Raw genomic sequence first — 12,908 nt, 5'->3', positions numbered from 1 at the left:
GAAGGAGAAAAGAGAAAGAAATCTCTTCCTCTGATTAAATCTGTGGTCTGTGAAGCGTGCGAGTGTTTAAGATTTTCGCTTTCTGAAACTTGCGCTCGCATGAAACTTGCGCTCACGTGAACTTTTTCCAAGGCGTCTCACGACTCAAGCGCAGAGACGCAAAACACTTCTTTATCTTTCCACCCGTAGCCTCAGAGAGATCGTAGACAAGACGATAGAGACAAACAGAGATACCAGATTTCTTCTGAAAGCTTAAAAAAATGACTAAACTTTGGTTCTGGAAAAAAGGCAGAAACACAGCTTTTAAATCACAAATCACATCTTTATTTATCTTGTATTTACAAAAAGTTAATCATTGTGTATGAAACATTTTTAAAGCGTATAGTTTTTAAAGTATAAAGTATATTTTCAGACGAATCATAACCAAAAAAAATCCAACTCTCTTACAGTTCGAAAAGAAATAAAAATCAATTTCAAATTCAATTTCATTCATTGGTTTTAGGATGGAATTTAATTCTTTCTTTCTTTCTTTCTTTCTTTCTTTCTTTCTTTCTTTCTTTCTTTCTTTCTTTCTGTCTGTCTCTTTGTCTTACTTACTTACTTTCTTTCTTTCTTTCTTTCTGTCTGCCTGTCTGTCTCTTTGTCTTTCTTTCTTTCTTTCTTTCTTTCTTTCTGTCTGCATGTCTGTCTCTTTCTGGTTTTTCTTTTTGTCTGTCATTCTTTCTTTCTTTTTCTGTTTTTCTTTTTGTCTGTCTTTCTTTCTTTCTGTCTGCATGTCTGTCTCTTTCTGTTTTTCTTTTTGTCTGTCTTTCTGTCTTTCTTTTTCTTTCTGTCTTTCTTTCTTTCTGTCTGCCTGTCTGTCTTTTTCTTTTTGTCTGTCAGCCTTTCTTTCTTTCTTTCTTTCTTTCTGTCTGTCTTTAATTTTTTTGGCCAATTCTCAAAACAGAAGGAAGAATTGTATCCCATTTTAATAGATCACCACATATACATTACAGCACAGTGGAATTCTTTTCTTCACATACCCCAACTGAGGAGGTTGGGGTCGGAGTGCAGGGGCAGGTACGATACAGCGCCCCTGGAGCAGGGAGTGTTGAGGGCCTTGCTCAAGGGCCCAACAGTGGCAGCTGGGCCTTAAACCCAGATCCTCCAATCAACAACCCAGAGCCTTAACCAGTTGAGCCACCAATTAATTACATTTCTACGCCTTTGTGCGTGTTAACGATTCTACAGTAAGGAGCTTGTGCTTCCGTTTACAAGGACGCTCCTACAGACCGACAGATGAGCGAGGACGTGACGATCGTGTCCTACATTTTCATTGTGTTCGTAACAAAACAAACGTTTGTCTGACATTTTAGCTCTCAGCTGGTGTTCTGTCTTTGTGTCACTGTTAAAAAAAAACACACAACTCTTTCTAGGTGACGAGTCAGTGTGCTTTGTTTTAGTGTCAGGAGGAAAGCGAGTGAGGATATGTTTATTCTCTAGGATATGTTTTGTCTGTGCCTTTTTTTTACAAGGAACTTTGTATAACAAAACAAAAGCTACACACACACACACACACACACACACGTGTAATGAACGTTTAATAAAGATAAACGCTCATTTGTTTCATTTGTCTGTTAAAGTCCTTTCAGACGGCTTCAGAATGCGTCCTGTGGTCACTTTGGTTTAAACACTGTTTGTTTACAGGAACAGAAGTGTCTCGTATAAGAGGACGTCCTACCGACTCGTGACAAAATTTAATCCGAACGCTCGTCCCTCTCGGCCTTGTCAGTAAGAGATGAGCTTCTTGACAAGCTGCCCCGAAGCATCAAAGGTTTCCTAGCAACACTGGCGAGGCCCCTGATTTAGTCGTCCATTGTATTACCGGCGTAGGCCTGAGTCGGAGTGCGATTGTTAGTCTGGAAGAATGATAAATGTCCTGCCAAAAAGAACCGAAGGAGGAAAGAAAAAAAAGAGATCAGGATGTGGACAAAGTCGGCCTACTTAACATTCATGCTTCTGTGTTCAGTTCTGTGTTCAGACTGGTCCTCATCTCCACACACACACACACACACACTCTCTCTCTCTCTCTCTCTCTCTCTCTTTCCACCTTAGGAAGGTTTCTCAGAGTTTTTCATGATTCATCTTGTCTTTTTCTTCTTCTTCTTCTTCTTTCTTCAGTCGCACCTCAGCCTCAGGCCTGCGTGATCAACGCTGCCGTGGTTCGACACATGATTCATGACCCAACGGATGATGTCGCAAGTCTGCCGTCAGTTGCTGGCTAACATTTATTTTAGTCTCTGTAAACTTTTATACGCGCTCCATCTTTGATTAGAAAACACACTTCTTCCTGGCCGGAAAAAAAGCACTGAGCTGGGAAAGCGACGGTTCTGTACTTTCTGTCTTAACAAACCGACACTTTTGGATAAGCAGGAGGCCCCGTCGGGGGTCTAAGATCCGTGCTCCAGCTTTTCCATCACAGTGGACGCTGTTGTGCAAAAACCACAATGCTTGGGCTACAAATCCAGATTTCAGATTACGGTTCCCAGAGACTTCCTTAATTCCTTAAACCCCGTGTAAAACCCATGACCCGAGTTAACACTCGTTAATATCTCACTTTTTCTGAAACTCCATCATCTCAAGCAGCGTTTCAATCACATTCTCAACGGTAGATATGGCGTTCGGGACGCTGTGAAGTGACGTGATGTGGCATGACGTGACGTGATTCTCAAGCCAAGAAACGCCCAACGTTATGCAAGAGCACATCTGCAGAATCGTATACCAGGGAGAACATGATATAATCGTTGTAAAAGTACAGACACGTCCCTAAAACACTGAGGTCAGAGCACCACACCCGCTAGATCCCAAAAGCATGTCTAAAATCCAGCTGAAGGACCGCCGTTCGAGTCACCGTGGCGTTTCTAATCTCTCTAATGAATCTTCAGTTGACAAGCAAATCTGAGTCATTATGGAAACGCTTAAAATAACAAACATAATCCTGGAGAATAAAAAGGAATCGACTGAAGGTCGATTTGACGCAATCGTGGACTACTGGGTGTGTCGGGAAAATACACCGAGCTCTCTCTCATTCGGAGATGGTGAGGTTATGATCGCCATGGTGACCATTAGCAAATTTTGTCTGAGATCTTTTTCTTAAAATCTTTTGGATGCTTTTCAGACCGATACAGAATTATTCATGTTTGTATTGTTAGGGGTCCAAGTACCAAAGTGGAACAATGTGTGTTCTAACAGGTAGAAAGTTCAGGAATAAAAAAAAATTAGTTTAGTCATTAGACAATTTAAACATGTTCACGTTAAGGGGCGTGTACAAACTTTTCACGTTAAAAATCTGCGAAAACCACAGCGTCGATGGCGGAGTTGAGCCGAGCTCGATTGAGTTCCTTGCAGTTACCGTAGTAACGGTGTAAACGTTTAAGGTTTTGTTTATTTCTTTCCTTTAAATCTCAGCAATACAGTTTAAGTTTGCGAATGACATTCCTTGAGACATTTTTCTTTAAATTGTCTTTGATAGCGGTAATTAGCATTATCGTGGTTGTAACCCCGCCCTCGCTCGGTTTAAACATTTACCACAGTTATTTTAAACGAATCAATCAACCAGATGAGTTTTTATGTGTAGAAGTTTTAGAATCTACAAGTGGCTCCTCAAGCACCATCTGCATCTCATCCTCTATTCTCTTGGACAATCAGACGCCATTGTACGTCAGTCTCCTCGTGCACAATCGCCCCGACGTCCCGTCACTTCAAACAACGCGATCGGACGTTATAAAAAGCACGACCCGTGACCCCGCCACTTCCTCTTCCTGTCTCTCAGGACCTGGTCATAAGGGAAGAGGACGAACGACTTCTCCGACGTCTCAAACGTGACGGACGCGTTTTGTTTGCAGTCACGTCAGAGCACTTCCGCCATCTGTAGAGCAAAACGACAACTTTGACCTTTAACTCATCAATTCGGGGCTGCTGTCAACCCCCCGAAGTTTGCGATAGCTGGGAGTGTGAGGCGCCGACACCTGTCACAGTGGAGTGTGTGAGCAAATGAGCTGAAGCAGTGTGTGTGAAACAGGGTGAGGGGATAATTAGGGACAATTGTGAATCGCCGACAAATGGTCCGGGGGAGGGACGGACGGCGGACGGATTGTGTTTATAGCATGACGTCGACGCGGCATCGCCAAAGCGGTGGGTTCGTATAGGACGGACGCCCCACTGGGAAGTACTGCATACACGCCAAACCTCGACGGGGTCGAACAGCACAACACACCGGGATCTCGAACGGCGGTGTAAACCTCAAGACGGTGTTCCTGTGTTCCTTTCTCCTCAGGTAGGGGGCGTGGCCCGAACGTTAGCTTGTACATCAGGATTACTTTTTTTTTTTTTTTTATTTCCTCCAGGATCACATCATGTGTTTTTTTTCCCCCCTTAGTTCTTACTTTAAGAAAAATACAGACTAAATAATGACTTTTTTCCTGCAGCGGTCTGATCATTTTAATCCCATCGACTAGACACTGCTACGATTTTTCTTCAGGCTGATGCATTTTTTGGAAAAGTTTTCCAAGAAAATTTTCCGCTGCATGCTGCATTCGGTCTTCCAGCAGGATCATCACACTTCCTGGAACCCATATAGATGAACAGAGAATTTCGGAGGGCTTCTAAAATCTCGCTTGTTAAATGTCAAAGGTTGTGTACCTAAAGCGGTCCTGATTTCCTTCACCGAGGGTTCATTAGATAGATAATAAAACGCTGATTGAACGGACCATTAAACGCTTTTAGCCATGTGTCTTTCTTGATCATAAAATATTTAAATGCTGTAAACAAACATCATCGTATCGTGTCCTGGTTTGTAGAGAAAACCACAAACTCGTCTCTCCTGAATCCTCACGATCACATAGAGATGGATTTATTTTAAAGTCTGAGAGCCGCCGACTCGAGGAACCTAAAATCTTATCCACGTACGACCTTAATCTGCCGTTACCGACGGAGTTAGACGACGATGATGATTATGACGACGATATAGTAGCCAATAGCCTCCTTATAGTTGTTAACTACATTAGCTTTGTAGTTACTGAATCTTGATTAGTTTATAGACACATTCTTCAGTTCCTGATCTGAAGTATTTTAACGAGACGTCACATGACGACGTGGACCTAGAGTGTGTAGAGACGGCAGACGTGATGGAATTTCGTCTGCGTGAACTCTCGTAATTGTTTGCTTTGGTTTCCTCGCTTGGATCCCTGATCTTACTCCGACCTACATTCAGCTGTCTGGCAACCCGAGCCTTCGGCGCGTGGAGACGAGTCCTGTTGCATCACTCGGGGTCACCGGGGCACTCTGCATGCATGCTTTCGCAGAAGAAGCTGTACTTTTTTGGAAAGGGAGTACACACACAAATCGTGCCACATGACACGGAATTGTTCTATGAAATCTTCCTCTGCACTCTGAGATCCTGTGCGAACATTTTATAGCCTGTCGTTTTATAGACTGTTTTTATTTACATCCCTCCGGTCTGGACCGTGAGTGACTATGGACCAAATCTGATAACGTCACATCCGGCTTTTTTCAAAACGGTCTTCACGAGGGTTCCGTGCTGATCTCCGACCATTCTACCGCATACGGCGTTTCCCACGGATCGTTATGCCTGGCCGATAAACGAGGCGTAATGGAGCTGAGCGTAAACATGGCTATTTTATTCCCATCAGGCAGGGAGATGGTTTAATTTGCATGCGATTTAGAAAACAATAGCTGGTTTGTAATTGTGTAGTGTGTGTGTGTGTGTGTGTGTGTGTATGTGTGGGCTGTGTTGTTTGCCACAGTGTCGTCTTTACACTTTTGTTCATTTTGCTTTTTCGTACTAACGATTCAGCTCAATATTTTAGATTTTGTTCTATTTATTGGTTATTTCTTCTGTATTAAGGCACTCAGTATACGTTCTCAGTAACACACACACACACCACATAACGTCCCTCCTTCACACTTCATACAAACCGGTCAGACCAAATGGATAGAGGAATAGCGTCGCGGTAACGTCCGTGTTCGTGTTAATAAAAAACGCAAGCAGGGATTCCATGCGTACGTATGCGATTTAGAGACGTTTGTATTATAAAGGAGTCGACTTCTATCATAAAGGAGGTGCCTTTAAACTACGTTTTTATGGTTTCTTTAGATGAAGCAAGCAGCAAACAAACTAAATGTCAATAAAATGTGCCAGAGTTCACTGGGGAAAGGACACGTGCCATGATCCTTGCACTTTTCTGCTCCAGGTACCGATTAATTTGCTTCCACCCAACACAGGGCGGTGCTGAGGGTGAGGGTGAGGGCTTTAGCATGGAGGATAAGGGGATATTCCCTTTATCACCTAAGCCTCACAAGGGTCAGCAGGACTGCAATCTCATTGTGCTTATTATAACTATAAGGTTCAAAACCTTTATAGAAAGCTGTTGCCTGAAAAAAACTGATTGCTTGTCTGAATGAAAAGACACACACACACACACACACACACACACACACACACACAGATTGATACTGTCAGTGTAAGTATTTTATGAGTCTGAAAAGCTCATCAGCCCCTAATTTAGTCACAGCTGCTCATTCACACTGTTTACTTCCTGTTCAATCAAAACTCAATAGCACAAGATTGTGTGTTGGGTTGGGAGGAAAAGAGAGGGAGGGAGAGAGAGAGAGAGAAGGAGGGAGAGAGAGAGAAAGGGAGAGGGAAAGAGAAAGAGATAGGGAGAGAGAAAGAAAGAGAGAGGGGGGGAGAGAGAGAGGGAGGGAGAGGTGTTTGGGTGGATCCTGCATGTTGGTGTGTCTGCTCTCATTTACACCCATTGGACCTGTACACACTGCACAACGATAATATTACTGTTTTGTTATCTCTCTCTCTCTCTCTCTCTGCCTCTCTCTCTGCTTTCTCTCTAGCTGGAGGATTGTATAATTCTCCCTGAAGGACGGATCCCGTGGTCTAGTCGAGCATCGTGGAAGAGTCGCAGGTCAGAAGCTCCTCCCACTTTGTGTTGTGGTGGTGTGTGTGTTCACCAGCTTGTCTGTTGGAGCTGGAACCCTGCATGCTTCTTCACACTGCACGCCTCCCGACTCTCACTTTGCCCACCTGTTTTCCTTTTGGGTTCTTCATGCTCATTCTTTTGGAATTTTCCTTCAGCCCAAACTAGCCTGCTCTTTTTTTGTTTTGTTTGTTTTTTTTATGGTGGGATTTTTGTTTTCCTTTGTGCCGCCAGTCCTGTTTCTTTTCCCTGGCATTATGCCGGGTTCAGCTTGAGCTGACGAAGCTCACTTTTTTACTGCTTGTTAATGGTGATGCTGCTAATGATGATGATGATAAAACATTTCTCTTGCATTTATTTCTACCTTTGTTTCTAACCCTTTTTTGTAATTTTTTTTATTCTTCTTTGTATGTTTGTGTTTCTCTGTCCCTCTGTCTGTCCCGTCCCTCTGTTTGTTCCTCTCACCCTTCTTTTTCATCTCTCTGTCTCTCTCATACAAAGACTGTGTTTCAATGCAATTGTCTTCCTCTCTGTGTTCCTGCTTTCTCTGGCTCTCACTTTGTGTGTGTGTGTGTGTGTGTGTGTGTGTGTGCGCGTACTCCACTGTCTGTCTTTTTCTCTGTGTGTCTCTCTTTTTATGTTTGTTTGTCTGTAAAATCTCTTTATCTCTCTGTCTTTCTGTGTGTGTATGTGTGTGTGTTTTGTTTTGTTTTTTTGTATACATGTGTATCATTTTTCCTTCTCCTCCCTTTCTTTTCCCACCTGGACGAGCGTCATTTTTCATTTACTTGTATGTGCATGTGTAATAAATTTGGAAGGTTCTTGCGTCTAAGCTGCAGCGATTCCGGCGCATTCCACCGTAGCTGTAAGCGGAAGACGAACCCGACGAGGGAAGCATTTAACTTCTGTGTTAAAGCAACACAATGAAGAGAACACTTACACACGTCAGCAACCGCAAAAGCATTTTTCCCTCTTCTGTTCTCTTTCGCAGCCTTACACTCACACACTCACACACACCCTGCTGCCCATGGGCATGAAGAATCAGAGGCTCAGTGGAACACACACCCTGTGTGTGTGTGTGTGTGTGTGTGTGTTAAATGGCTTTTCTGTGTGTTTGCCAGCATTCAGGCCCAAATCACACTTGCTGCTGGTGCCAGAGGACGCGTTGAGTTTAATCAGCGGTGCACGGCAGGTTTTTTTGTGCACACTGGCCCTAAATCAGTGTGTGAAATCAGCGTGCTGTCGAATCGCCCGCAGGCGAGAGGCTTCACTGCCTATTTATGGCCTAACAGAGCAGGAAACTAGCTGATCTATCGCAGGGGAAAACCGCTGCTTTTACGAGACGTGTTTAAGCGAACCTGCAGCGAGACGACCTTTATAGACTGAAGAGTGCGTGATTAACAACGTTAAAGCAAAAAATCCATCCTGAAGGATCTTTCCTTGGTTTCTCTTCTTAGCCTTTTACCTAAACAGTGTGATGCAGCTGCGCTTTAGCACTTCAGTCTGTTCAGCTTTCTAACCTCATCGACACTTGAGAAGAATCCCCACAATGACGCTTCTTTATAGCCGCAGTGCATTCTGGGACCTCGAGTTCTCCTACGTCGGATTTCTCAGCCGTACGACATACGAGAAAATGCTGAGTAAGAAAAGAAGCTTCTGTTTTTTAGGAGCTAAAAGGAAAAACCTGACTCGCTGTCGACATGGGAAATGTTTCTCCCTGCGACGAGCGCCAACCCACGACCGCTAAGTTTTCCGACGAACGACAAAAGCACAGCACCGTCAAACATATTAGCACCAGAATCACTGAACTCATCATGTGAGGAGGGGGGGTGGGGGGGCGGTTTGTGGTGTCCTTTCAAGTTTAAACAGCAACGTGTTTGCGGTTTTAAATCTGAGAAGCCCGTCTCAAATTAGCTCTATAATGTATTAATAATGAGTTCTACAGTGCTGGAATACAATACTGTACGCTAATCCCAGCCGCCGTATTCTCCGAGCTCTCGGTGTCGCGTATAAACGGTGTTACAGCAACGCCAGGCTTGTGCGAGGGACGAAACTTGTTCGGAAAATGGATTCGTTCTTAAATGCTGGTGCTCGCTGGGGTCTGTTATTTTATTTTTTTTCCAGGGAGGAAGACACTAGTAAATACGCTCCTTGGGTTACACACACACACACACACACACACACACACACACACAAGCAGGAGACACATCACGGTTATTGGCTTTCTTTAAAAGTCATCCAGTTCTTCTGAGGTTAAAACCTGATCTGTCTTCAGAGTGCACACGCTCACACACACACGCTCTCACACAGGACACTCGCGGTAGGACATCACAGATCATGCCTGAGACTTTGCTTTTGATCTTTAGTGGCTCCCAGAATAGCTACACACACACACACACACACACGCGCACAAAAGGTTTTTGATGAGTAACTCTCTGAAAAACACCTCCTTATATTATTGTATCCACGACTTGAACATTGTGCTGTCCGGCTTCACTGTCACGAGCAAAAGTCGGAAGCACACACATTGTACAAACCTAGAACTTCTTTGTGTGCTGTAGCTTTACAGGTTCCCTTCACCAGATCTAATGCCCCCTTTTCACCAAAAAGAACCTGGTGCTGGTTCAAAGTTGGTTCCACTGGCGAACCTTCTAAGAACCGGTTTGCCTTTCCATGGGCTAGAGAGCGTCACAGAGCCGAGTGTGACGTCACTGTATACGTCTCCTCTTTCTCAGCAACGTTAGCGCAGCAGCGGCAAACACTAACCCAACAATGCCGGATGTCGCTTTACTGTTTTTTTTTTTTGGTTTTATTTTTTACGGCTTTGTGAACCTACATTGGCATCCAAACGCGGCGAATCCAGCGTGTACGTGTAATCTGTATAAACGGAGGTTGTGATCGATAAAGTACATAACGTTATTTTATCATTAACACAGAAAAAAGTTAGCCTTAGCATGTAGCTACCTACTATCATGTGTGCTGATAACTGATCATATTGCGGTAAAGTAAAAGTGTATTAAACATTAGCATACTTAAGGTACATTATCAAATATAAGAGGCATAAGAGGCTCAAACCTGTCCCAACATGACGATGCACCTGTGCACAAAGCCCCATATAGACACGGTTTGAAGACAAGGCCGGAGTGGACGAACTCCGGTGTCCTATAATTAGCCTTGGCTCTTCCTCATACCGTAGCATTATATTCAGTTATACAGAGTACTACAGAATGAATGATTACTTGTTCTTTACAAGTTTAATAATCTAATAAGTTTTATTATTATTAGTAGTAGTAGTAGTAGTGTTTTTATTCTTCTTATTATTATTATTGGGTTTTGACAAGAATCCTGCAGCTCTCAGGGTTTTCTCCTTCCTTGTGCAATGCATCTGCTTCTGTTTAATTCATTAAATAGGCTCTTTAAAATGATGCTGTGTGTGTGAGGGAGAGTTATGAGGAAGTTGTGGTGTTTTTACTGGTATCACCTCAAGCCAGTAATTTTCTTGTGGTTATGGAATACAAGCAGGGGCTGTTGGGGAGGAAGATGGGGTATGAGGAAGAAGGTAAGACGTGACGGCATTCGAGACCTTTTCTTTTTTCACCCGGACACACGCGCACACATAGACAAAAAAAAAAAATAAACAAACAAACCTACAGAATGTCTTGTGTATTGTGGACCTATATATAACTATAAATGCAAATAAATACGGGTTCTTTAATGTTTCAAATCCAAACATTTTTTTTCTATACGAAAGCTTCCTGAAATGTCATTCTTCAGGTTTCCCGTTCTTTGTGAGCAGCGTTGGGTTTGGTCACAACAATGAAGTGTGTGTGTGTGTGTGTGTGTGTGTGTGTGTGTGTGTGTGTGTGAGAGAGAGTGAGAGAGCATATGTACTTTACATATGCTCTCTCTCACACACACACACACGTGTGCACACACACACGAATGAAGACCAATTGTTTATCCACCTCAGAGCGTTTCATTGCTCAGATTCCTTCAGTGTCGTAGCGCCGGATCCATACCTCGGATGCAGGGAGCGAACCATCTTCAGCTTCTTTTAAAGCCCAGAACTTTTTCACACTGTTCTCCATCTCATTCTGCTTAATGGGAGGATTCTCAGGATTAAACTGAAGAGCGACTGGGATTCTGCAGCGATACACACATCGGAGTTCAGTCGGTCGATCGTTTTCTTAAAGGTAAGGGGGTCGACTTTTGTCGGTCAGACGCTTGTAGCGTAATAGCGCCGGATGCGCTTTAGGTCCCGGAAGGGGAACGATGTCTCCGTGTTCTGTGTTAAAATCCCATAATCAAGGCTTTGTTCAGCGAAACACCAGCCGGAGGTCAGTCTCATTCGGATGTTCGTTCCTCTTTAATAGTAAGTGGATCTACTGTCACTCGTCGTCGATTCCTGTAGCCGAATGCTCTGTAGATGAAGGTAGGAAAACTCTGTGTGCTTGTAATCAAGCCTGTAATCAAAGCCTTGTACATTCTTCCCTGTTTGCCTAATGGGAGGATTCGGGGCTTGAGCTGAATAGAGCCGAGGCTTAACCTGAGCTCCAAAACCACAAATTCACACAAAAACAACTTATTTGAGCGGTAAGTGGATCGACCTTTCAGATTCCTGTAGCGTATTACAACGTAATATAGTTACGTTGTTCCTTAGAACGTCTCTAGGTTAAGGGAGGATTCTTGGGATTCAACTGAAGAGAGGCTTTGATTCTGCACAGATTGACATAAACGATATACAGCTTTATACACAAATCTTAATGCTTTTTCATTTCCACTCGCTATTCTATTCTAAGTGAATCTACGCGGCTCGAAGTTCCTTTTCCAGGCTTGTGCTTCGAGCGGTTTATTTACATCAGGTAGGGAAACGCTGCCTCAGAAATCCCTCAAAGCCTGTAATCAAGGCCGTGCATGTTCTCCATCTCTTCCCTGTTTGCCTAATGGGAGGATTCTGACAGTCGAGATGCATCCGAGCAACAAAACACTCCTGTCACCTGATACCTAGTTTTTAAAGCTTAAGTGCACGTACAGTACATGTTTCACCGCATTGTAAAACTAAAGCTTAGGAAACTTCGTCTCCTGTTTCCCTTAAAGCCACTAATCAAAGTGTTGCACCTGGTTCTCCAAACTGGGATTCTGTGTAAAAACTCTGCAGGTCAGTCAGTTGTGAACATTTAACGTGCGAAATCGTCTACTGTCCAATGGATCTACGTAATATTTCATCAATTCCTGGTGTGGTTTCCATTGACTCCTCATCACATTAGTCCTGGATGTACCATAGATGCAGGCGGAGAAATGATGTCTTGAAAAAATTCCCTTCAATCCCACACCCAAGGCCTCGTGAACTTTGCGGCATGGCTGAGCTCCAAGCTCTTGTGGCTAAGCTCTTCCTCCCAGCTCACTGGGACACCTGTTCACCAAACTGTAAGTGGATCTACTTGGCTTGAAATGTCATTCGCCGGCCCGCACCCCTCTGTACTGTGTAGTGAATCCTGTGATTGTGTCTTTACCACCACCCCCACCCTCACCCCAGGGTTTCAGGTTTCTCATAGCCTAGATTCTCTTCTTGACGTTCTGAGTGACGTGACGTGATGTTCTCCTCTACACACGCTCTGTGAGGAATGATCGGCGTGGCACAGGGAACGTCCACCCGTGTGTCGGTCTAAAAGCGTTCGCTGCAGGTGGCGATGAGAGGCGGAATGTCGCGTGAATGACAGTAACAGACTCTTTCTCTCTCTCGCTCTCTCTCTCTCTTTCTTTCTCTGTTTCAAGGATATAATCACGCTAAATATGGCTTCCTATTACGTTACTTCTGCTTTAGATAGCAGACTGGTTGAGCACTTTAATCATCTTGGTAAAGTTTGGAGCATAAGAGTGCTTTTACATCAGTTTGAGCAGATGTTAAAATTAGGG

At 43.7% G+C, this 12,908-nt stretch overlaps 1 protein-coding gene across 9 annotated transcripts in view; it reads left to right on the top strand.

Moving 5' to 3' along the window:
• Positions 1-12,908, top strand: part of sema4d (sema domain, immunoglobulin domain (Ig), transmembrane domain (TM) and short cytoplasmic domain, (semaphorin) 4D) — a 49,013-nt gene that overhangs the window by 13,766 nt on the left and 22,339 nt on the right. For 2 of the 9 annotated variants that reach the window (XM_047805459.1, XM_047805460.1), the window contains exon 3: positions 6,910-6,980. The exons of the other annotated variants lie outside the window; for them this stretch is intronic. The gene's annotated coding sequence lies outside the window, so the exon portion shown is untranslated. The remainder of the gene's footprint in view (positions 1-6,909; positions 6,981-12,908) is intronic. 9 annotated transcript variants of the gene reach the window in all.

Source organism: Tachysurus fulvidraco, chromosome 21 (assembly GCF_022655615.1).
Source record: "Tachysurus fulvidraco isolate hzauxx_2018 chromosome 21, HZAU_PFXX_2.0, whole genome shotgun sequence".
Classification (NCBI taxonomy): domain Eukaryota; kingdom Metazoa; phylum Chordata; class Actinopteri; order Siluriformes; family Bagridae; genus Tachysurus; species Tachysurus fulvidraco.
Note: the sequence above shows the minus strand (reverse complement) of the source record. Positions and strands in the feature narration are given on the sequence as shown.